Source organism: Notamacropus eugenii, chromosome 5 (assembly GCF_028372415.1).
Source record: "Notamacropus eugenii isolate mMacEug1 chromosome 5, mMacEug1.pri_v2, whole genome shotgun sequence".
In the NCBI taxonomy this organism is placed as follows: Eukaryota; Metazoa; Chordata; class Mammalia; order Diprotodontia; family Macropodidae; genus Notamacropus; species Notamacropus eugenii.
This window is the reverse complement of record NC_092876.1, coordinates 59,587,298-59,610,935: the sequence shown is the minus strand read 5'-3', so window position 1 is coordinate 59,610,935 and position 23,638 is coordinate 59,587,298. Positions and strand designations below refer to the sequence as shown.

Sequence of the window (23,638 nt, the reverse complement as noted above, 5' to 3'; positions counted from 1 at the left end):
AAAATAACTATCTTTCTAGCCTTGAGCAAATTTCCTCTAATTCCTTCTAAGGTTGACCTTGGTTTGATCCCCTCCATAGAATATTGTTGAAACCTGATGGCTCAGTCCTATACCACCTGCAGCAATAGAAATTGCACTTAGGATCTCTTCCTTACTCAGTGTTATATGCCACATAGAGTAATTTTTTGAATGTGAATGTAGGTGGCGATGATATGGAATCTTCCACACTATAAATGCTCAAGATGAGAAAGAGAACCAGATTTTCTCTAAATATGAATAATGTTTTGTTGCTTTGGGTTAGCATTTCTTCAAGAAGTCATAGAAGAGTTATAAGCAAGGGAAGGTAATAGGAGTTTTGCCACAAGGTAAGATTTAATCCAAGGGTGCGGTTTCCTTCAGAGAAAGAATTGTTAAAACAAGAAGTTACCAGATGACTTCCTTAGGGGTAGAGGGCAGACTCAAAGTAACCCCTGGTTATTCATCCTCAAGAACTAATGAACTAGTCTCTTAGGTAGCATCCACTCCCCAACTCCACATCCCTTATGACTTGTCCCAAGTGTGGTTTGTGGTCCTTGTTGACACAAGTTAAAAAATTCAGTCATGGCTTCAGGATAGAAATCCATTCTTTGAACGGATGACCATACATTGTCAGTTATGAAACATGTCTACTGAGATATGATCTGATACAATAACCTTGTATTAATGATAAGGCTACATTAGGCAGTAGGGGGATGTCCTTCCACTGGTGTAGCTCCTGAGGCCCCTCAGGGGATAATCCTTCCCATTACTTCCAATGACATCAATTGGTCAGCCAATTAGATTTTTGAAGCAGGTATTTACTAATATGATTGCTGTACCCTAAGTCTGTGGTCTCTCAATACAGGCTTGAAGAGTGAATGAGCAGAACCCAGCCCATCAGTGATTTGACCCCAAAGTCAAGATTGTGCATCTGATAAGAGGAACCATCTGTTACGCCACATTCAACAGTAAATTTGGTCGGCCAAATGTTTTGTAGAAGTTGGTGTAAGTTTGAACTTGCTCTCTTCAGAGACCAAGATAGTACTGGGGAGAATATTCCTACTCATGTTTGGAAGAAAGCTTTGTACCTTCTGTTCTTACTGTATCTTCTCTGTAAATTTTCCTTTGTAAAGGATAACTGACGTTAATTGATTAAATGAGACATGGGCACCAAGTGTTGGTGACTGACATTGGAGGGAACACATTGGAAGAAGGATTCAAGTCAACAGTATTAAAGAAAGATACCCTAATTCCTTAGGGGGTACACTCCTAGAGCTGGGGAGGGAGATGTTTCCTTGTTAAGGTACCTGACTCATCAGTCAGAGTGGGAGTTGGGATAGTTGCCTTAGGGAATGTGCTACATATATATTTATGTAACCTTACATTACTTTAAACAAATGTCTTCCCTTCTCAGAGCCTCAGTTTTCTCATTCATTAAATGACATGCAGGACTAAATAAACTTGAAAATCTTTTCCAAATCTAATATGCTATGTCCATAGAATCATAGATTTAGAACTGGAAGGGGCCTTAGAAATCATCTCTTCTAAATATGATTTCACCGATAATTAAACTGAGACCCAGAAAGGTTAAGTAATTTTGCCTAGTCATCCAAACAGGAAGTAGCAGAGCCTAGATTCAAATCTAGGTTCTTGGCCTCCAAATTCTAAGGTTTCTCGCAACTCTGAAGTTCTCTACCTAAGGTCAGATAGTCAGTCTGTCAGCAAACATTTATTAAGCACCAACTATATTCCAGGCACTGTGCTAAGTGCTGGGAATGCAGAAAAAGACAATCCCTTCTGCCAAGGAGCTCACAATCTAATGAGGGAGACTACATGCAAACAGCTAAGCAGGTGCCTTACAGAACTGAAGTTCTAGCTCTAAGTTTTCCCAGCTCTGATATTCTGTGTTCTAAAAACCTCCCCAGCTCTGATATTCTGGGTTCCAAGGGCCCTCTCAGTTCTCACATCCTGTGTTTTAAGAGCCCTCCCAGCTCTCACATTCTAGGTTCTAAGGTTCTAGGTTCACTTCCAGCTGTGACATCTATTCTAAGGGCCCTGCCATCTAAGACTTTCTAGAATTGGAGGGGGTTGAGGGGCAGTCAGGGGGAAGAAGGAAGAAGATAACTATGAGTTAGTGGACCCTGTTAGAAAAAAAACAGTTCCCACAGCCAGTCTAAACACTAAGTAACCTTTCTAATACTTTCCTTCCTAAATTTACCTTATAACTCCATGGTGATTATCTTTGTTTATTTTCCTAGTACTAAAGATCTCAACCGCTCCATAATTTATGTTTTTATTGTCATTCAGCATAAACCAAAGGCCCCTAATTGCACCATCTGCACTTATTTCCAGTGCTACACCCAATAGAAAAGACTAACTCAGATGAAACGCTGATCCTGCACTGTACACCAGATGGCAGCAAAATGCTAAGTTGGATGGCTCGGTCATCGGTCAACAAGCTGCCACTGGAGCTAGGTGCTTTCTAGGAAGTATAGAAGAACCAAAGGACTGATGTGAAAATGGGAATCGTCTCATAATAACAGCTCCTATTATATAGTGTTTCTTAAGGTTGACGAGGAAGCATGGGATGACGCAGTGGTTTCCCACGCCCTCCCCCTCCTCTCCACCTTGCTTCTTGGGGAGCCATGACCTTAACCCAGGGTAGCAATGGACTGATCCCAAGGGTTGTATGATCAATTAGTCAGGGGTGGAAGAAGATAAGTCACATCCGACCTTTGTATGATAGCCTGACATGGAGCTTGTCTCCAAAACAACCACATCTATCCTTGTCCCCCAGTACTCTCTCACTTGGCTCTCTCTTTGTGCTGTGCAAGTTCAGATCCTCCCCTTTCTTATCTAGGCTTAGACCCTTGGGACTCTCAGGGATTCCCAGTAACAGCTGGACAAGTGCATGGGGGAAAAAAATCTGCTTATATGTAACCCCTATCCCAGATCACCTTCTGGTTGCAGCGAGCATCCTGTTTTTATACTCTGGGACAGTGACCAGTGAATAAGAGCCCTGCCTCCCCTCCTTCAACTTTTGGTGGTGCAGAGGGAGTCGGACAGGATGAACAAGTGAGAATTGGTTGAGATCTGTTGCATGGAAGATCTCATTACATTCACTTTCCTCTAAAGCCCACCTGTCTTCCAACTTTAAAGACACCACCATTCTTCCAGGCACCCAGGTTCTTACAGCCTTGGTGTCATCCTTGACATCTGGCTTTCCCAAACTCCCATATGCAATCAGTTGCCAAAACATGTTACTTACTAGGTCCTCCACAACTCCCTCATACTTCCTCTTCTCTCCACTCACACAACCAACTCCCAAGTTCAGGACCTCCTTATTTCTCATCTTGACTACAACAATAGTAGCTTAATTGATCTCCTTGACTCAGCTCTCACCCTACTCCAATCAATCCTCCATACAGTTATCAAAGTGATTGTGCTAAGGTACCACCACCACTGCCACTTCTGCTCAGTAATCTCCAGTGGCTCCCAATTACCTCCAGGATCAAACTTACTTCATCCCTATCACATTCTTTTTTTATTTCTATTTTATGTCTATTTTATAATCTATGTATTTAGTAATATACTTGTAAGGTTGGCAGCAGAGTGAATAGAACACTGGACTTGGAGTCAAGAGGATCTGAGTTCAAATCCTGCCTTAGACATTTACTAGCAGGCAAGTGATTTAAATTCTCTCAAGCTGTTTTCATATCTACAAAATGGGAATGGTAATAGCTCTTACCTTATAGAGATGTTATGAAGATCAAAGGAGATAATCTATGCAAAGCACTTTGTAAACCTTCAGACTCTAGGTAAATATTAGCAATTATTATATGATTTATGAATAAGTAAATACACACATATTAAGAGGGTATGCTCAAAATATTTTAACTAATGGGTATACAATCAAAAAAGTTTGGAAACAGTTGGTATAGTATAAAGGATGCTAAGATAGGATCCAAGGAGATCTGGGTTCAAATCTAGTCATTGACACAGTAATTCTGAGGGCATCATTGTACGTAGCTCAGGCACATAGGGTAGGTAGACCAATCAGATTTAGATATGTATGGTGACCTGAATAAGCGGAAGGAGCTCCCATATTGGTTGTTCTCTGCTATGATAATATCTCAGATCTTTCACATCTTCTTAAGGTTATCAAAGCACTTTTCTTACAATGACCTTATGGATGACACAGTGAACGTAGTATTAACTGCCTTTTGCAGATACATGAACTCATTTTTTTTTCATTCTGTGCAGAGAGAGCAGGGGATATAAGATGCCTCACTCAGGCAGCAGCAGCTAGGCCAGATTGGCTGGAATGTAGAACAAATGTGAAATACATTTGGAAAGGTAAGTTGGAGGCAATTTGTGAAGAACTTTAAATGCCAAACTGAAGAACTTTGTATTTTTTCTTAATGGGGAACCTTTGAAAGTTTTTGAGCAGGGAAATGACCTGGTCAGATTTGGAGGGAAGGGAAGAGACAGTTCATTAATTCTAGAGCTGGAGGGACCTTGGAGAGCATCTAGTCCACTGCCTTCATTTTGAAGAAACTCGTTTTTTAATAAAAAAATTTTTTTCAGAAAACTCTGCTTTTTCCTCTACCCTCCTCTGATTGAGAAAAAAGGGAAAAAAACATTAGAAATATGTATAGTCAAAACAAATTTCCACACTGACCACATTAGAAAAAATAATGACTCATTTTGTACTCTGACTTCTCTGTTGGAAGGTAGGTAGCATATTTCATCATTAGTTCTCTGGAATCGTGGTGGGCCATAATAATGATCAGAATTCCTAAGTCAAACAACTTGTTCAGTCGGTCCTCAATTGACGAGCACCCCTTCAGTTTCTAATTCTTTGCCACTTCAAAAAGAGCTGTAGATATTTTTATACATCTTTACTTAGATTTTGGTTTGCTTGGGACTAATCTCTCCTTTAATCTACTCTCCCTCTAATTGCCCCTCCTTCATTATCCAACCTTTCCTTCCTATTTCTCTATTGTATGAAATGTATTTGTGTATTTGTGTGTGTGTGTGTGTGTGTGTTCTTCCCTTCTTTGATCAGTCCAGATGAGAATGAAGTTCAAGTGTCAATTGATCACCCCACCCTTTCCTCCTTGTTTTATAGACCTGTGGTACACACTGATTCTGTGAGATTGTTTTCCCTAATGTTTCCAGTAATCCTTTTCCCCTCCCTTTCCATTTTCCTTTAAGATCATCAACACATAACAGAACCATTCCCACGCCTTCTATCTAATTAGACTCAGTATCTGATCCCTGAAGGACTGTGATCCCCAGAGGGGACATGAGTATCATCTCTCCATAACAGAACATAAGCAGTTTATCCTTGTTTAGTCCATTATGATTGCTCATTCATGTTTACCTTTTTATAATTCTCTTGACTCTTGTGTTTCTACTTCAAAATTTCAACATAGTTCTGGTCTTTTCATTAAAAGTCTATTTTTTTTCCCCTGAAGGATTATACTCAGCTTTTCTGGGTAAGTTATTCTGGGCTGTAAGCCTATATCCTTTGCCTTCTGGAATATTGTATTCCAAATACTCCACTCCTTTTTAGGGTGGCTGCTAAACCATGTGTGATCTTGACTGTGACTCCTTAGTACTTGAATTCTTTCTTTCTGGCTGCTTGTGGCACTTTTGTCTTTGACCTAGAAACTCTAGATCTTGGTTATAATGTTCCTGAGAGTCTTTGTTTGGGAGTTTCTTTCAGGAAGTGACCAATGGATGCTCTCTATTTTCACTTTGCCTTCTGATTTTAAGAGGTTGGGGAAATTGCCATTTAAGATTTCTTAAAATAGGATATCTAAACCTTTTCTTTTTTTTTTTTGGTTCTGACTTTCAGGTAGTCTAATGATCTTTAAATTTTCTCCCCTTAATCTGTTTTCCAGGTCAGTTCCTTCTTTAACTTTTATTTGTTTCTCCATTTTTTTTCTCTAGCACTTGTATTTCATTGAAAAAGAATTTTTTTACACTGTTGTTTTAGCCCTAGCTTTCCTCATCACACATTCTAAGATGGAACAGGTCATCTTTTCCCCCAAGGTTCCCATCGCTTTGATCAATTCCTCCCAGTTGGTTAGAATCAGATTCAGAATAGAGTTTCCCTTCTTTTTTTGCTCCATTTTTTGAACAATGAAATGGTAATTAAAGCAAATTAAGAAAGTATTAGTTGTTCTGCATTTGGCTTGGAGAAATTACCAACATTAAAATACTTTATCTTTCTATCATGCATCCATTCCAGGCTTGTGCTTGACTGGTTTTCCAGTTTCCTCATCGACTTTCTCTTGCTTTCTTTCAAGTTAGTCTGCATTATACTCCTGTGGTAGTATCAGGTACTAATGAACATCCTATAGCAGGATCGTTTAAAAGAATCAAAGATGGTTTTCCTGGAGTAGACAAGATGAAGAAGAACATGATATTTGTGCTTGTTAAAATTCAGATTCCTTAGCTTAGCAATCTCGTGATTAGCAAGTCCTCCTGATGAGGCTCTTTCTCTTTCCAATCTTATGGCTCGCTGTTCCCCATTATTTACCACATGCTCCAGCCAAACTGAACTACTAATCATGTGCTTTCCTGCTGGCCTACAGGCAGAGGAAGGAGCACATTTAAGATGTGACTTATGATGTGTTTGGTGGCAAAGCCCAAAGATTGTTCCCAGAGACCAGGGACATAGAGAGAAGAGGGCTGGACATGGATTAAGGAAAAACCTGAGTTCAAATCCCATTTGGCACTTACTAACTCAGGGACCGTAGCAAAAGGCCAGCTTTCTGAACCTCTGTTTCCTCAACACTGAAATGGAACAACAATGCCTTTGGTGCCTTTGTATCTACATCTTTATGAGGATTTATCTATAAAGTATCCATATATCAACTACATCTATGAATAGCTTTGCATACTTTGAGGCCCTCTATGAATGTCAGCTACCATCAGTTTCATTAGAGCCTCCACGCTAGAAGGGACCTCATTGGACATTTAGTTTGACCTAGACCTGAACAAGAATTCCTTCTATATCATCCCAACAAGAGCCATCCAGCTTCCCAAGAAATCCCATCCCACTGATTATAGGAAGTATTTCCTTCCATTGAGCCAAAATCTGCCTCCCAATAATTCCTACCCATTCCTCCTCACTCTGCCCCCTGAATCCAAGCAGAACATGCCTAATTTCACTTCTACTTGACAAGTAGCCCTTCAGCAGCTTAAAGATAGCTCTCATGTTCCTGATCCATCAAGCCTTCAGCCATTTCCACCTGGAATATCCCTCTGTAAGGCCCACTTCTTTGTCCCATTGGTGCATTCCTGACAGGGGGGCCCCCATATTGTAGAAGAACCTAAACTAGACTTCCTTATTCCCTTTCTACCCTGCTTCTGGACTTCACTCATCCCTGCCCCACCTGCCCCATTTCCCATGCTTTTGTATGATATAACCTATTAGCATTTTTAGCATATGCATAGCACTTTCAAAGTTTGCAAAGCATTTTATTACTCTCTCGTTTGATTCTCACAACCCTGTGAAGTAGGTGCTGTCTTTATCCATCTATCCCCATGTTACAGAAGAAGAAACAGATCCTATTGATCAGACTGCGACATGGAGTTGGATGGCCAATGCTTTGAGTTAGTACATCAGTTCCTGTATCTTTGGGATAGAGGCTACAGATGGATAATGAGTCAGGCCTAGAATTGAATTGAAGGGAGAATGCTGATGGTGGTTTGCATTTGGGATAAGAACAGTAGAAGTCTCTTTGCTTAAGATGATACAAAACCCCATCTTTTTCAACACAAATGTTCTCCTGGTGATGCTTTATGGTTGAGAACAATGATACTACTATTTCTAAAGAATCAGATTTGGAGGGGTCACCAAAAGGGCAGTGGAAAGACATGGGATAAGCATACACATTACAACACATGTTCATTGATTTAAAGGTGTGGCATAAGGGAGGAAATAGCATTGAATCATACCAGCAAAGGAAGTGGGCCTGTCCTGTAGCAAAAGCAAAGAATAATGAATGGTTAGAGGATGACTTTGACACCCACAAGATCTAAAAAGATCAAAAGGGAGGCCTCTAGTATGTTGTATGGACCTCTGTGGAGAGGCATGAACAAGAATCACACAGGAAGAGGAGCCGTGGATGGGTTGTGATCTGTCTCTCATGCTTAGAATGTTCTCCTGACCCACTCCTTAGTCTTTTTCAAGACTCAGTTCAAATGTTACCTTTTGCCAAAGACAATTCACTTAATCTATCTGTCTCAGTTTCCTCCTCTGTAAAATGGGCATAAAAATAGCTCTTACTTCCCAGGATTGTAGTGAAAACAATATGAGATAATATTTATAAAACACTGTAAATCTTAAAATTCTATGTAAATGCTAACTGTAATTATATTTTTTTAGGTTCTTATCCTGTCATTAAACATATTAACTCTCCCATCCAATTTATTATCTGCAAATTTGACAAGCATGGTACCTGACTCCATCCAAATCATTGATTAAAATATTGATCCAAAGAGAGGCAAGAGTAAAGACTTCTGACATTCCACTAGAGTAAACTTCTAGTCCTCTGAGTGGCTGTTCTTTGGGTCTGATCGTTTGATCAATGCCTTTCAATACCATTATGTAGTCCCCATCTCTTAATTTTCCCCATAAGGACACCCCTAAAAGACTCTCTCAAATGGCTGTCATTATTCCAGACATACCATTTCTAGGACACTGAATGTACCCATATTCCATCTAGAAGTCACCTGGGATATTCCCCAAAATAAAAACACTATGTTAACTAACCTGAGAAAGGTGGGTTCAGGCAGCCTCATCACCTGAAAGATGTTTTGACCCAGAATGGACAGATTCCCCCATTCCTCAAGCTAGAAGAAGAAAGAATCTCAGTGAAAGTAACTTCAGTAACTTCAGAAAGAACCAGGGACCCAGATCTGTTCAGGAAAGGGACATAGCTATGACTAAGTGAAAACAGCTCCAGCCTAAGGGTCAGTCAAGTTCTATTCTAGATTGTCACCACAGTGCACAGAGCACAGGGCCTGGAGTCAGGAAGACCTGAAATCAAATCCTGCCTCAGACACTTATTAGCTATGTGATGCTACGTAAGTCACTTCACCTGGGCTTGCCTCAGTCTCCTCATCTGTAAAAAGGGGATAATAACAGCACCCACCTCCTAAGATTATCATGAGGATGATAACTGTAAAGTGCTTAGCACAGTACCTGACACTATATTATATATCCACCATACTATAGTATGCATGTTAGTATCTGTATATAAATGTTAGTATCTGTATCAAGTCTGTTCTGTGTCCCTTAGTCAAGGGACCTTGGAACTAAACAAAGGAAGCTAGAGATAACTCAATAGTTGAGTAGTTGGGGGCTTTTTTTGGGGGGGGGGTGGAGTGTTTTTTTAAACTGCATTGGAGAAAAGGTAATCCTCAAGCTTCTCTGGTCCTGTTCCTCATGTATAAAATTGGAAAGGTAGACCAGGCAATCCAAGTTAAGTATCTTCCCACTTCTTACATTTGGGTTCTAAGGTGCCTTCCAATTCTGGCTTCTAAGAGTCCCTCCAGTTCTGACATTTTGGGTTCTAAGGGTTCTTTCAACTCTGATATTCTATATTCTAAAGACCTTTCTGACTTTGATATTCCATGAGTACTTCCTAAAGTCCTTTCCTACTCTGAAATCCTTTATTCTAAGGCACTTCCCACCTCTGATATTCTGGATTTTAAGGTCCTTTCCAGCTCTGATAGTCTATGTTCTAAGGTCCCTTCTAGCTCCAATATTTCATGAACTTTCTTAAGATATTAGTGACTAATTTCAGAATTATTTCAGCTAAGAGGACTTTTTTTTTAATTAGCCAACATTTTAATTTGCAGAGATGGAGCTGGGAAAGCAAAGCTAAGACACAGACTCTTATTTTTCAGGTAGAGGAGACCTCCAAGCCTTGACTCCAGGCATGCTCCAGCCAACACAGGAGTTGGCAGCTGAATTGTAAAGTCAGACTTCATCCCACTATGACTGACCTTGGCTTTGACCCTTGTGAGTCTATGTCATTCTGATATTTGTCCAGCAGATACAAGTTATAAACACTGAATGGTACCTGTCCAATCAGCATGAACTAAGACCGTGAAGGAAATTTGGTTTTTGAGAAATAATCATTTTAAGAACTTTAAAGTACCACCCAGTGCTGTATTTTTTCAAGCCAATCAGGCTAACTTATCAGATTGGTATTGTGAATGTGGGCAAGACCTAAATGATGTATCAGACTGAGTTATTTCAAATATGAGCTACAAAGATTAAAGAAAAAGTGATTTGTACCAAATGCTCTGAACCTAAATCCTGCCCTTGAAATAATTTATCATCAAAAGGAGACAGGATGGGCAAACACAGATTATTCAATGATGTTCCTGGTGCCATAGTAAGGAAACTGATCTGTGTATCAGTAGACCCTGGGACTGTTGTTAACCAGATGGATAACCTTGAGATAGTCACTTTCTGTCTCTCTGTCTCACTTTCTTCATCTATAAAATGAGGGAGTTGGACTATGTTTCCCCTAAGGTCTCTCCCAGTTCTGACATTCTGTGTCCTAAGGCTTCTCCCAGCTCTCACATTCTCTGTTCTAAGCTCCCTCCCAGCCCTGACATTCTGTGTTCTAAGGCCCTTCCCAGGTCTCTCATTCTTTGTTTTATGATTACCCTTTGATCCCTCAATATCACTACTAGGACTGTATCACAAAGAGATTTTTTAAAAAAGAAGAAAATGACCTATAAGTACAAAATATTTATAGCAGCTGTTTTTGTGCTGGCAAAGAATCGGACATTGAGGGGATGCCCATCCTTTGGAAAGTGTCTGAACAGTTGTGGTGTGTGTGTTCATCCTTCATTGCTGAAGAAGACCATGCCATCAGAGAAATCATGACATGACTTGCACTTGACTTTGTTTGAGTGAGGGAGGGCTGTGCAGGTCACCAGCCCCACTTCTCCTCCAGAGCCATCTGAATCCAGAGACCTGATATTCCTCAGGATGACTGGAGATGACCGAGGATGAGACAACTGGGGTTAAGTGGCTTGCCCAAGGTCACACGGCTAGTGAGTGTCAAGTTTCAGAGGTGAAATTTGAACTCAGGTCCTCCTGACTCCTGCACTGGTGCTCTGTCCACTGCACCACCTAGCTGCCCCAGCAGTTGTGGTATAAAATTGTGATAGAATACTATTGTATTATAAGAAATGATGAGTAGCGTGATTTCAGAAAAACTTGGAAAGACTTACGTGAATTGACTGATGCAAAGTGAAGTGAGCAGAGCCAGGAGAACATTGTTCAGTCACAGCCACATTGTAACAATGATTTAGTTACTCTGATGAAGACAAAGATCCAAGACAATTCCAAAGGACTCTTGATGAAAAAACCTCCAGAGAGAGAACTGATGAACTCTTGAAGACAAATTTTTCCACTTTCTTTCCTTGCTTTTTGTTATAGCATGGCTAATATGGCAATATGCTTTGCATGATTTCACATGGATAATTAATGTCATATTGCTTGCCTTCTCCACAGGAGGAAGAGACACTGGAGGAAGAAAGAGAATTCAGAACTCTATAAAAAAAATTAAGTGAGTGCTAAAAACAAATAATAATTGTATTAAAAAGAAAAGAAAGACCCTAGATTTAAGAACTAAAGGTTTTATGAAGAGGAGGAGAGAAAACAGTGAATTCCAGCTAAGGACAGGAATAGTTAAGGAGAGAGCAGACTATGCTGTCATGGGAAATGTAACGTGGTATGTGAAAGCAACGAGAAAACCATTTTGACTCTGTCATGGAGGCAATGAATGAGGAGGTAGTCATGCATCATAGGCACAGAAAGATAGAATGGAGCCAGGTTGTGGAGAGTTTTTAACACAAATCAAAGGAGTTTGTCTTTCACAGAATCTGAAAGTAGGAACATTTGTGACCATCTAGTCCAACCCACACATCAAAAGAACCCCTACCATCACATACCTGACAAATGGTTGTCCAACCTCTACTTGAAGACCTCCAAGGTCTCTGTTCCCCCCACCCCTCAATCAGAGATGAATGGCAGCATATCAATTGTCTCATTCTATGAAATAATAATAAATCAGTTACACTTAAGTAGTACTTTCTTCTCACTCCCCCTGTGAAATAGGCAACAAGTATTAACAATCCTCTTTTTATTGAGAGGAAGTGACTTACCCAAGGCCTCATGGCTAGCGAGTGACAGAGTCAGCACTCAAACCCAGGTATTCTGATGCCAAGCTCAGGGTTCTTCCCAGTCTAGCCATCCCTGACTGTTGTGTTCAGCTCAAACCACTGCTGACTGACCTAATGTTGGGCCTTCCTTGCATTCCCCACATAAATTAAATAATGAGAAGAATATCGAACACTTATTTAGTGCTTTAAGTTTTGCAAAGCACTTTACAAATATTATCTTATCCAACTTGGTCATGGTTAATCATCATTTGATTGAAAATATTTGCATCAAAACTCATTCATGGCATTGCCCTAGATTTTTCTTTCTTTGCTTATCTCTCCTTGTTTAACTGTTTTGTTATTTATCTATTGGCCTATATTTGTCTCACAAAAGGATTTTGGTAGAGTGTTTTGTTTCTCAATTTTTGCAAACTAATTCGTGCAGCCTGAGTATTCATTACTCTTTAAATGCTGCTTACTTTCCATCAGCTCACTCCCAAACTAGGTCACAAGATTTAGCCATCAGGAAAGGTCAGGGAATCATAAATCTTGAGTCATAGAAAGAACTTCAGACACAGTCTAGTCCAGCTCCCTCATTTTGCAAGTGGGAAAATTGAGATCCAAAGAGGGAAAAGGACTTCTCCAATGTCTATAATGAAGCTGGGTATCAATCCCAGACCCTGTGACCATAAATTCAGAATACTTTTCACTGTGCCATGAGCTACCCCATAAGCTTAGGAATGAAACTTTGTGAAAATCTTGATCTCATGAGAGGTTGTTTTCCAAAGCAAATCTTCAGTCCTATAAAATCATAAATATTAACCACCTTTATATGGTAGGCAACTTGTATGTAAACCCAAAGGAGTTTACAGCACTAATTAATCTTCTCAACAACCTCATCGGTTGGGAGTTGACAAAGCAAAAGGTTTTATTGTCCCCATTTCGTTGGTGGGGAAACTTCAGACCCAGAATCGGAGTGAGTCAGAGTCAGACCCCCCCCCCCCCCCCAGCCCCAGCCCTGGGACTTTACACAATAGAGCTGATTCCTTCCTGTGTCTACAGGAGGCTCCATAGAGGACTGATGTGTCCCCAGTAACAGAGACGTGAGTTTTCACAATCCTGCAGTGGAGCATAAAGAATCAATGGGGAGTTGCCTTCCAAGGTAACTGAACCCAAGATTGAAGGACACTTGAAAAAATTAAGGGTTTCCCTAGAAACAGTGGAGTGACGTGAATTTCAACACAACCATCTGGACACACCTAGAAATATGCCTAGTTAATAGCATGGCAATAGAGTGAATAGATTTATGCTATGCAATAACATTTTTCTGAATATTCTTCTTTTTTTTCTGACTCAGAATCAGGAGATCTGGTTTTGAGTCCCAGAACCTTACTAGCTTATGGGTACTAGCTCTGCAACCTCAGGCAAATCTCTGAACCTGTTTCCTAATCTGTAAGATAAAGGTAAGAATACTTAACAGAGTTGTTGTGAGAAATGTCCTGTGTAAATCTCGAAATACTCTGAAAATGTCAATTACAAGTATTTATTATTATAATTACCTTTACCCCTTCCTATGTGTGTTCTAAGGCCTGAGCTTTTTCAGGGACCAATATCAAGCATATATATTCCCTATTATTCCTTAGATCAGGGTTGGCAAACTCTAAATCTTAAGCACTATCAATTTTAACTATGGAGATGGACCAATTTGTATAAGGATCAGTGGCAAATCTGGCATGATACAGAAGGGGGAAGGAAAGGGAAGAAGCTTTTATTGGGGGTCTGTTAAGTCCTGGCATTGTGCAAAGCACTTTACAGTGCTTACAATTTACAAATATTATCTCATTTGATCATCACAATCCTGAGAGGTGAGTGCCAATTTTATCCCCATTTTACAGGTGAGGAAACTGAAACAGACAGAGGTTAAATGACTCACCCAGGGTCACACACCAAGTAAATGTCTAAGGATGGATTTGAACTTAGTTCTTCCTGATTCCAAACCAGGTGATTTATCTACTGTGCTACTTCTAATAGTTGGAGGGAATCTATTTTTATTTTTCTTTTCCATCATTTCCCCACTGTTCCAGGGATGAGGAAGCTATAGCCTTGAGACCACATGTGGCCCTCTAGGTCCTCAAGTATGGCCCTTTGACTGAATCCAAACTTCACAGAACAAATCCCCTTCATAAAAGAATTTGTTCTGTAAAACTTGGACTCAGTCAAAAGGCCATACCCAAGGACCTAGAATGCCACATGTGGTCTCGAGGACACAGGTTCTCTACCCCAAGTCTAAGCTCTCAGCAACTCTAGAGCTTGGAATTACCCAGAAGTCAGCTCTCAAAGATTGGTGCTGCTTGGGAAGCCTTCTTTCTCAAAGGGCAGATTCTGTGATCATACTCCACAGTGGATTTAAAAGTTTTCTTTTTCTATACTGGAAGTGGGGTTTGGGAATAGTATTTTTGAGCTCTGCATTCAGGCCAAATGTAAGTCCATGTTCCCACTGCCATGTGCTTCTACCATAAATTGCTATTGCTGCCTCTAGTGGAGAGGGAGGGAAAAAGGGGACAGGAGAGAAATTCTCCTATTTTCTCTCTTCCCCCTCCTTGTTTCACTTTAGAAGAAAGAGCAAAGGAAGAAACCTACGGCAACTAGATGCGGTAGTGAATAGAGCAGGGGCCTGAAGGAAAACTCATCTACCTGAGTGCAAATCTGGCCTCAGACTCGTGACCCTAGGCAAGTCACTTAACCCTGTTTGTCTCAGGTTTCTCATCTGTAAAATGAGCTGGAGAAGGAAATGGTAAACCACTCTAATATCCCTGCCAAGAAAACCCCAAATGGGGTCACAAAGAGTCACACATGACTGAAGCATAAATCCTCAAGAGCTGAGTCACAGTTTAGATGCTTCAAGGACAAGCTGCTGATCTTCAATCAGACACTCTCTAGTGGTTTCTTGAGTCCCACAGTTGCTTTCAAACAATGACCAAAGTTTTCAGACAAAGAAATAAATGAAAAAATGCTCTATATCACAATTGATTAGAGAAGTGCAAATTAAAACAACATTGGGGGTATCACTTCATACTCGTCAGATTGACTAATTTAACAGGAAAGGAAAATGATGAAGGCTGGAGGAGATGTGGGAAAACTGGGACCCTAATGTATTGTCAGTGGAGTTGTGAATTAATCCAACCATTCTAGAGAGCAATTTGGAAAAATACCCAAAGGGCTATAAAACTGTGCATACCCTTTGACCCAGCAATACCACTTCTAGGTCTGTAGCCCAAAGAGATTCCCTCAAAAGGGCAAAGAACCTATTTGTACAGAAATATTTCCAGCAGCTCTTTTTGTGGTGACTAAGAATTGGAAATTGAGGGGATTCCCATCAATGGGGAATGGCTGAACAAGTTGGAGAACATGATTGCAATAGAGTATTGTTGTGCTATAAGAAGTGATAAGATGGATGATTTCAGAAAAACCTGGAAAGACATGAACTCATGCAAAGTGAAGCAAACAGAACCCAGAGAACACTGTGCACAGTAACAGCAATATTGTATGATGAAACACTGTGAATGGCTTAGCTATTGTCAGAAAATTCAATGATCCAAGACAACCCCAAAGGACTTATGATGAAAAATGCTATCTGCCTCCAGAGAAAGAACTTATGTCATCTGAACACAGACTAAAGCACGCTATTTTTCACTTTCTTTTTTCTTTCTATCTTTTGTCTTTGTTCAAGTTTTCTTGTACAACATGACTGATACAGTGATTGCATATGTAGAACCTGTATCAGATTGTCACTGTCTCAAGGAGAGAAGATGGGAGGGAGGGAAGGATAGAGTTTGGAACTCAAAACTTAAAAAAAACCCAAATGTTAAAAAATTAAACATTATTTAAAAAAACAATGGCCAACACCTTGTAATCTCATTATTTTGAGTGGAAGAATTTCTTCAGTTTGGTCAGACGAGCACTGCTGGCTTCTGTCTTCATTATCTCTAATTTATCTTGTCTATATCTTATTGACACATAATTGTTGGCATGGTGTCTTCACTGTCAGACAGACTGAGTTCTTGGAGAGCAGGGATTGCCTTTTCCTTTTCTTTATTTCCCCAGCACTTAGCACAGTGCAAGGCACACAGTAAGGGCTTAATAAATGTTGACCGACAGCCTATAATCTTAACATGTGGTATGAAGAAGTCCTCACTTTGACAGGGAACTGCCCTAATCCATTTCCTCTAGGAGTTGTTTGTCCTTCTTTTTCCTCCTGGGTGGATTGGATTTAAGCAAGGCAGAGTGGCACAAAGTCATCAGCCTCACTCTGTCTCCCAGAGTCACCAAAGTCCAGTGGCAAGATAAAAGTCAAGAGAACAGAGTCTCCTTTGGTTTTTTGCGTGGGTAACCCCAGTGCCAAGTGCCTTCCACATCATGGGGGCTTAATGCATGAATAGTTGTTACATGATTGAATTATCTAGTCCAACTCTCATTCTCCGGAAGAGAAAATTGAGGCACAGGTCGGTGAATTAATGGGAACAAGGTAGGAAGTAACAGAACCAGGATTCAAACCCAGGTCCCCTGACCTCCCATCCAGTGTTCCTTTACTTCACCTCACTGATGGAAGACGAGCAGATGGAGAATCTAGAACTAGACAAACAGACAGACAGACAATAAAGTGTAAATGATTGATCAACTTAACCCTCCCAAATGAGAGTAAACGTTTTTTAAAACCCCACAGAAGGGTTCTACTCATGAAGGAGTTATTGTTTAAAAAGTAAAGAAAGTACCTATTTCTAGGTGACTGCCTGCCATTGAGGAAGCTTGAGGTCATTGAAAAGCTGCTTCTGATCATTGTGGGAAGCTCCTGGCAGCTGAAGGAAGCTTGGGCTGAATTAGCAAAAGCTATAATCTTTTTCATTTATGGTCATCATGTTAATCAGATCAGCTAGAGGGTGGTGCTTCCAAGGCTGTGGGTTTGATTCCCACAGGATGCTGTGAGCTTTGCACCAAGAGAAATTGTTTCCTGGTCCCTGGTCTGCCAGCTACTTCACAAACATGTGTGCTTAGTCACATGTGATAGAGTGGGGTGGGGAGAAAGAGGGAAGGCAGGAATGGAGAAAAGAAAGATTGGGGTGGATGGAGGTGAGGCACAGAGAGAGAAGAGGAAAGGATGGAGAGAGAGTGGAGCATAAATCAACTGAGCTTGGGAGAGATTGCAATGAGTTGGAGTGGGGGAGATAGAAAAACAGAAACAGAGAAGAGAGGGAAGGAAGAAGTAGGAGACAGGTAGTCAGAGACAGACCCATAGTTAGAGGGAGGTGAAAGACACCAGAAGAAAAGGAAAAAGAGAAGAGAGTAATGGAGAAAAGAGAAGAAAAAGAAGGAGAAAGAAGAGAAGGTCAGAGAAGGAAGCAGAGAAAGGCAAAGAGGAAAGAAAGGGATGGAAAAACAAAGAGGGACAAAAAGGGAGAGTGAAAGAAAAGCAGAAAGACAAAGAAATCAGCAGATGGATAGATACAAAGAGGATTACTCCACACAGACTGACCCCATCCCTGGGCATCATCTTGTGGTGAAATCCTATCATAGAATGAAAAAGACTCCAGCCTTGAGATCAATAGACCTGTGTTTGAGTCCCAACACTGCATGATAGTCTCCTTGAGCCTTGGTTTAACCATCTGAAAGCCCTCCCATCAGAGGTGCCAGTCCTCCCTGAACACCCATACGCTCTTCTGAGGTGAGGGCCACCTAGCCCTTTTCAAGGCTGTTCATCCATTTCAGTGTCCACTTTCACCATCTCTCACCTGTGTCTCCAAGAAACTGCAACATGGACAGAGGCCACAGTCGAGTAAAACCATCTCAGAAGATGGGCTAAATTAGGTTGAGGACAATTAACACACCTCCAAACCATCATGAGTTAGCGGAATGTCTATCCCAAATATGGGAAGAACTCTTTCTGTGGAATGGACAGATGAAAACAGCCATGGAGGGGCTGACGCAGGCACCTGGTGTGCTTCGAGCTTGGCCAGACACAAGGTCACTGCATCCTGGGCCATTGCCAGTCACCTCACTTTTGTCCTGCCATTGAACTTCAATGACTCTGAAAGAGAAAATGAGGATAATGACTTTGTGTAACTCTGCCTCACTTAAATCCATTGCACCCATGAGTCAAGATATCACCCCATGGTGTCATTGGTCCTCTTTGAAAAGGAAGACTGAACAACAATAATCCATCTGAAAACAGGGCCAATATTCCTTCCATTTCCCACCTCTCAAAGGGACCGTGAGCAAAGCATTGTGGATAGAAGTTCATTTTCAGCTCTTTCTTTTTCCCCTTTTTTTCTCTTCCAGCGATGTTTCCTTTTGCTTCTCTCCATCAACAATCTGATAAAACCCTATCAGGTTGCTCACCGTCACTGGGCTCTGATTCAGTCTTTTCTGTCTAGTCCATTGGTTGGCCAGACTTTGCCCACATATGACTTGCTTTCCATCTTGAATCTGGCTCATGACATGTGTTGAGTCATCTCCTTTTCCTTGTAAATTCCTATGAATGTTCACTGGCTTCACCCTGGCTTCCTCTTGGCTGGGAGGAACAAAGGCAGAAGTAATCAGCACTCACATTTCTCCAACATTTTAAGATTTCCAAAGGGCTTTCTTCACAGCAGAGTGTTATTATCCACAGACTATAAATGAGGAAACAGACTCAGAGCCATGGGGTGGAAGAGTGGAAAGATGATTGGATTTAGAATTTTAAAACCTGGGTTTGCAAGTTTCTCTTCTACATCTGCAGCTTCTAAAGTCTTAGATAAGAATTAATAATAGCTAGAATTTATATAATACTTTTAAGATTTACAAAATGTTTTATAAATATTTTCTCATTTTATCCTCACAATAACCCAGGGAGGTAGGGGCTATTGTTATCTCTATGTTACAGATGAGGAAACTGAGGTAGACTAAGATTAACTTCAGGTCTTCCTGATTCTTGATATCTAGGGTTCTATGATACAACATAGAGGCCATCAGCTCTCTCTCTCTCTCTCTCTCTCTCTCTCTCTCTCTCTCTCTCTCTCTCTCTCTCTCTCTGTCTCTCTCTCTCTCTCTCTGTCTCTCTCTCTGTCCCTCTCTGTCTCTCTGTCTCTGTCTCTGTCTCTCTCTCTGTCTCTCTGTCTCTCTCTGTCTCTCTCTGTCTCTGTCTCTGTCTCTCTCTCTATCTCTATCTCTCTCTGTCTCGCTCTCTCTGTCTCTCTCTCTGTCCCTCTCTGTCTCTCTCTGTCTCTCTCTGTCTCTCTCATACCTGGTACCAGTCAGGAAAACTGTAATCATTAAGGTCAGCCTTAAAGAACATCTGGAACAAACTCCTATCCTCATAGAGGATTTCAACACTCCCTCTTCCAATTATGAATCTCCTTTTGGGGCAGCTACATGGGGCAGTAGATAGAGCACTGATGCTGGAGTCAGGAGGACCTGAGTTCAAATGTGACCTCAGACACTTACTAACTGTGTGAGCCTGGGCAAGGTCTGGTTAAGGTTTGGTTGCCTTAACCAGATTGCCTCCAAAAGAAAAGTCTCCTTTTGCATAAGCAATGGCATGCAGAATGCTCCAGGCCTGACTGGGAGTTCAGACGACATCCTATAGTTTCAATTCTCTCAGATTCTATCATATTATCATATTGACTATAACTGTCTCTTCTCTGGCCATTTATCTCTTCCACTTCCCTCTGTCTTCCCAACACCTCCCATCCTGACTCTCACAAGTTCTTTTCCTCCTCTCTTCCTCTCCCACTTCCTACCTTCCTCTAGCTCCCCTTTTCCAATCATCCATCACTATCCTAGACAAGTAGTTGGAAGGGTGGGATGGGAAGGAGAGCACAGAACCCAACTGTGCATTGTACAGCTTAAATCATCCCCCACTGTATGTGTCACAGTGTACTTTCTTTACTTCCCTTCTGCACCCCATTCTCTGCAAACTGGTGAATCTGGTCTCCTCCATATTCATCACAGAAGACACTTTGTCTCTAAATTCCATGCATTTTTACTGGCTGTCCCCATGGCTAGAGGTCTCTTCCCTCCTGATCTCTGCCTCCTGGCTTACTCGGCTTTCATCAAGTCCCAGTCAAAATCCTACCATCTCTCTCAATCCCCCTTAATGCTAGTGTCTTCCTTTCCATATCTCTCTCTCTCTCTCTCTCTCTCTCTCTCTCTCTCTCTCTCTCTCTCTCTCTCTGTCTCTCTCTCTCTGTCTCTGTCTCTCTCTCTCTGTCTCTCTCTCTCTGTCTCTGTCTCTCTCTCTCTGTCTCTCTCTCTCTCTGTCTCTCTCTCTCTCTCTGTCTCTCTCTCTCTGTCTCTCTGTCTCTCTCTCTCTCTGTCTCTCTCTCTCTCTCTCTCTCCCCCCTCTCTCTCTGTTGACTATTAGTTTCATAATTTCAGAGAGGACTCAAAGATCATCTCATACTTCCTCCTCTTCCTGCCCCCATTATCCAGATGAGAAAACTGGGACCAAAGAGAGGAAGTCATTTCCTGAAGGTTGCCCAGATAATACTAAGTGCTATAACCTAAATCCTCTGCAAACATGGTTTGTGTTGTATAATGTGTCAGAAGATTGGAAGAATAGGAAGGAATGGGGTTATGAAGGCTTTTTAAATTTCAAACAAGATTTTCTATTTAAACCCCAAGGTGATAGAAGTTTGTTGAATAAGGGAGCGTAGTGGCATGATCAAACTTGTACTTTAGCAAGATCACTTTGGTAATTCCCCCTCTCTACCATACTTCTTGATCAATATTTGTTGAATAATAATAACTTTTATATAGACCTTACTATGTTCCAGGCACCACGCTAAGTGTTTCACAATTGTTGTCTCATTTGAGACTCACAACAACCTTGGCAGGCAGGGGTATATTTTATCAACCCCATTTTACATCTGAGGGAACTGAGGCAAAAAGAAATCAAGTGACTTGTCCAGGGTTACACAGCTAGTAAGTGCTGTCAACATGCAAGCACAACATCACGGTGTCTCAGGCTAGATTTGAACTCAAGTCTTCCTGACTCCGGGTTCCATGCTCTAGCCACTATACCACCTAGCTTCCTGTTGAATGAATCCTATATGTCTCATTGGCTGTCCTGGGAAGAGTATTAGACTAAGTAAGAGTCTGAAGACCTGAGTCCTGGTCCTTAGACAAATCACACAGGCTTTCATTTTCCAGTGAAATGCAGAGACTGGACCAGACATCCTCTGAGATCTCTTCTAGTTCTAAGTCCTTTTTGTGGTCAGTAATATCTGACTCTCCATGACTTAATTTTAGGGTTTTCTTGTCAAAGATACTGGAATGCTTTACTATTTCTTTCTCCAGCTCATTTTTCAGATACAGAAACTGAGGCAAACAGGGTGAAGTGACTTGCCCAGGGTCACACAGCTAGGAAGTGTGTGAGGCTGGATTTGAACTCATGAACATGAGTCTTCCTTATTTCAGTCCTGGTGTTCTATGCAATATGGCACCCCAACCCTTTCTAAACCCTCTGTTCCCATAATAGAGAGAAAGAACAGAGTACAGAGAGCACTGGACTCTCAACAGGGAGAACACACAAGTACTTCATCACTTTTTGGCTTCAGCTAATCTTGAACAAATTATCACAAGCCAAGAGCACAGAAAACTGGATTCAGGGATCAAGAGCAGAAGTTACACATTTACCAGGTTGGCAGATTAGAGATATCAACTTTCTCCAACTGAAAGGCAGTGTGGTCCTGAGGTTCTGCTTTTAAATTTCTTTTTTTTGAATTTAGGACATATTTGCCCAAAGAAAAAAATGAGCTAATCTAATTCGATCCTAGGCTAGCTCACAAAAGCCTTCCTCAGACATTTTTTAGTTTTGATCAACTCCCCATGACCCCATTTGGGGTTTTCTTGGCAAAAATCCTGGAGTGCTTTGCCATTTCCTTCTCCGGCTTATTTTACAGGTGAGGAAACTGAGGCAAACAGGGTGAAGTCATTTGCCCAGGGTCACACAACTCGCAAATATCTGAGGCTGAATTTGAACTCACCAAGAGTCTTCCTGACTTTAGGTTCAGCACTCTATTCACTGTTCCACAAACCACACCTAACCATATTTCAAGATGGCAAAGTGAGTTTAGAATTCAACTATGAGGTCCCAGATATAGTGAGCCTCTCATTTTATAGCACTTTAAGGTTCACACAGCATTCTTTTCATGGAAGCACTCTGAAGTACAATTGCTTCAGTGCATCAGTGAATCTAGATCTTCTCACTTTGGTTTGTCCCTCTCACCCACCCCACCCTACCCCATTCCACCTCACCTTACCCCATTCCACCTCACCTCCAGCTCCACCCCAAAGTTATAGCGATAAGACACAAACAAGGAACAATGGACCTTCAGAGGAGGACCGACTCTCTGGTAGGAAGTGTGAGTCCGTTGTCCTCATGTTGCAGAGGGGGAAACTGAGGCTCAGCAGAGCAAAGGGAGCTAGCCCCAGATCACACACCTGGGATGCAGGTGCTTTGACTCCAGATCTGAATGCTTTTTCCCCCTACTCCCTGAGGCTCATTGGGTCCTATCTCTAGGATGGGTTGGCTGGCATTTTATCAAAGGGGCTGGTTGCTCCCTGTGGAAACATTGTGTTGTGGTTACTTTTTAACTTTTTCAGTTTTGATTCTGGTAGGCCTGCCCATTTCTTCTATAGTTGGGGTGACCTCTCTGCCTGCGGGTGCTAGCGGAAGTAAGGGGATGTTAATTAGCAAGTGACTTTGCCACATGGATACAAACCTCCACCAAGGAGCTCCTTCCGATTACTTCTCTATTTCTTGTGATGCCAACTATTTCCCTCAGCACACTGAATTACATAGAGTACTAGACCTCCAGGCAGTTAGTCAATCTATAAGCAATTATTAAACACCTACCATGGGCCAAACACTGGCTACAAGTTGAAGATGCAAAGAAAGGTTAAAAAACCATCCTTTCCCTGAGGGAGCTTACAATCTAATGAGGGAAGTAACACACAAACCACTAGGTACAAACAAGCTATATACAGGATAAATTAGAAATAATCAGCAGAGGGAAGAGACTAGCATTAAGAGGAATTGGAAAAGGCTTTCTGTAGAAGATGAGATTTAGTTGGGACTCGAAGGAAGCCAGGAGGCAGAGATGAGGACAGAGAACATTCCAGGCATATGGGGACAGTCAGAGAAAAAGCTTGGAACAGAGAGATAGAATGTCTTGTTCATGGAACAGACAGGCGGCCAGTGTCATTGGATCCAAGAGTACCTGGGGTTCTATAAGGCATAAGAAGCCTGGAAAGGTAAGAGGGAGTCAGGTTATGAAGCCTTCTTAATTCCAAACAGAGGATTTTCTATCTGATCCTGGAGGTGATAGGGAGCCCCTAGAATTTATTGAATGAAGGAGGGATGTGGTTAAACTTGTGC

At 41.4% G+C, this 23,638-nt stretch overlaps 2 long non-coding RNA genes across 2 annotated transcripts; one reads left to right on the top strand and one right to left on the bottom strand.

Annotated features, from left to right (window-relative positions):
• The first annotated feature begins 934 nt into the window (after nt 1-934).
• Nucleotides 935-17,463, top strand: LOC140504321 (uncharacterized). Its single transcript, XR_011967052.1, has 5 exons — nt 935-1,023; nt 4,282-4,374; nt 9,949-10,063; nt 11,576-11,630; nt 13,583-17,463. It is a non-coding gene; the product is annotated as an uncharacterized lncRNA (long non-coding RNA).
• LOC140504320 (uncharacterized) lies at nt 4,371-23,267 on the bottom strand. Its single transcript, XR_011967051.1, has 7 exons — nt 22,536-23,267; nt 18,619-18,790; nt 18,012-18,307; nt 16,132-16,857; nt 11,293-11,587; nt 8,810-8,889; nt 4,371-6,422 (listed from the first exon to the last, which is right to left on the bottom strand). It is a non-coding gene; the product is annotated as an uncharacterized lncRNA (long non-coding RNA).
• Between the last annotated feature and the right edge of the window lie 371 nt (nt 23,268-23,638).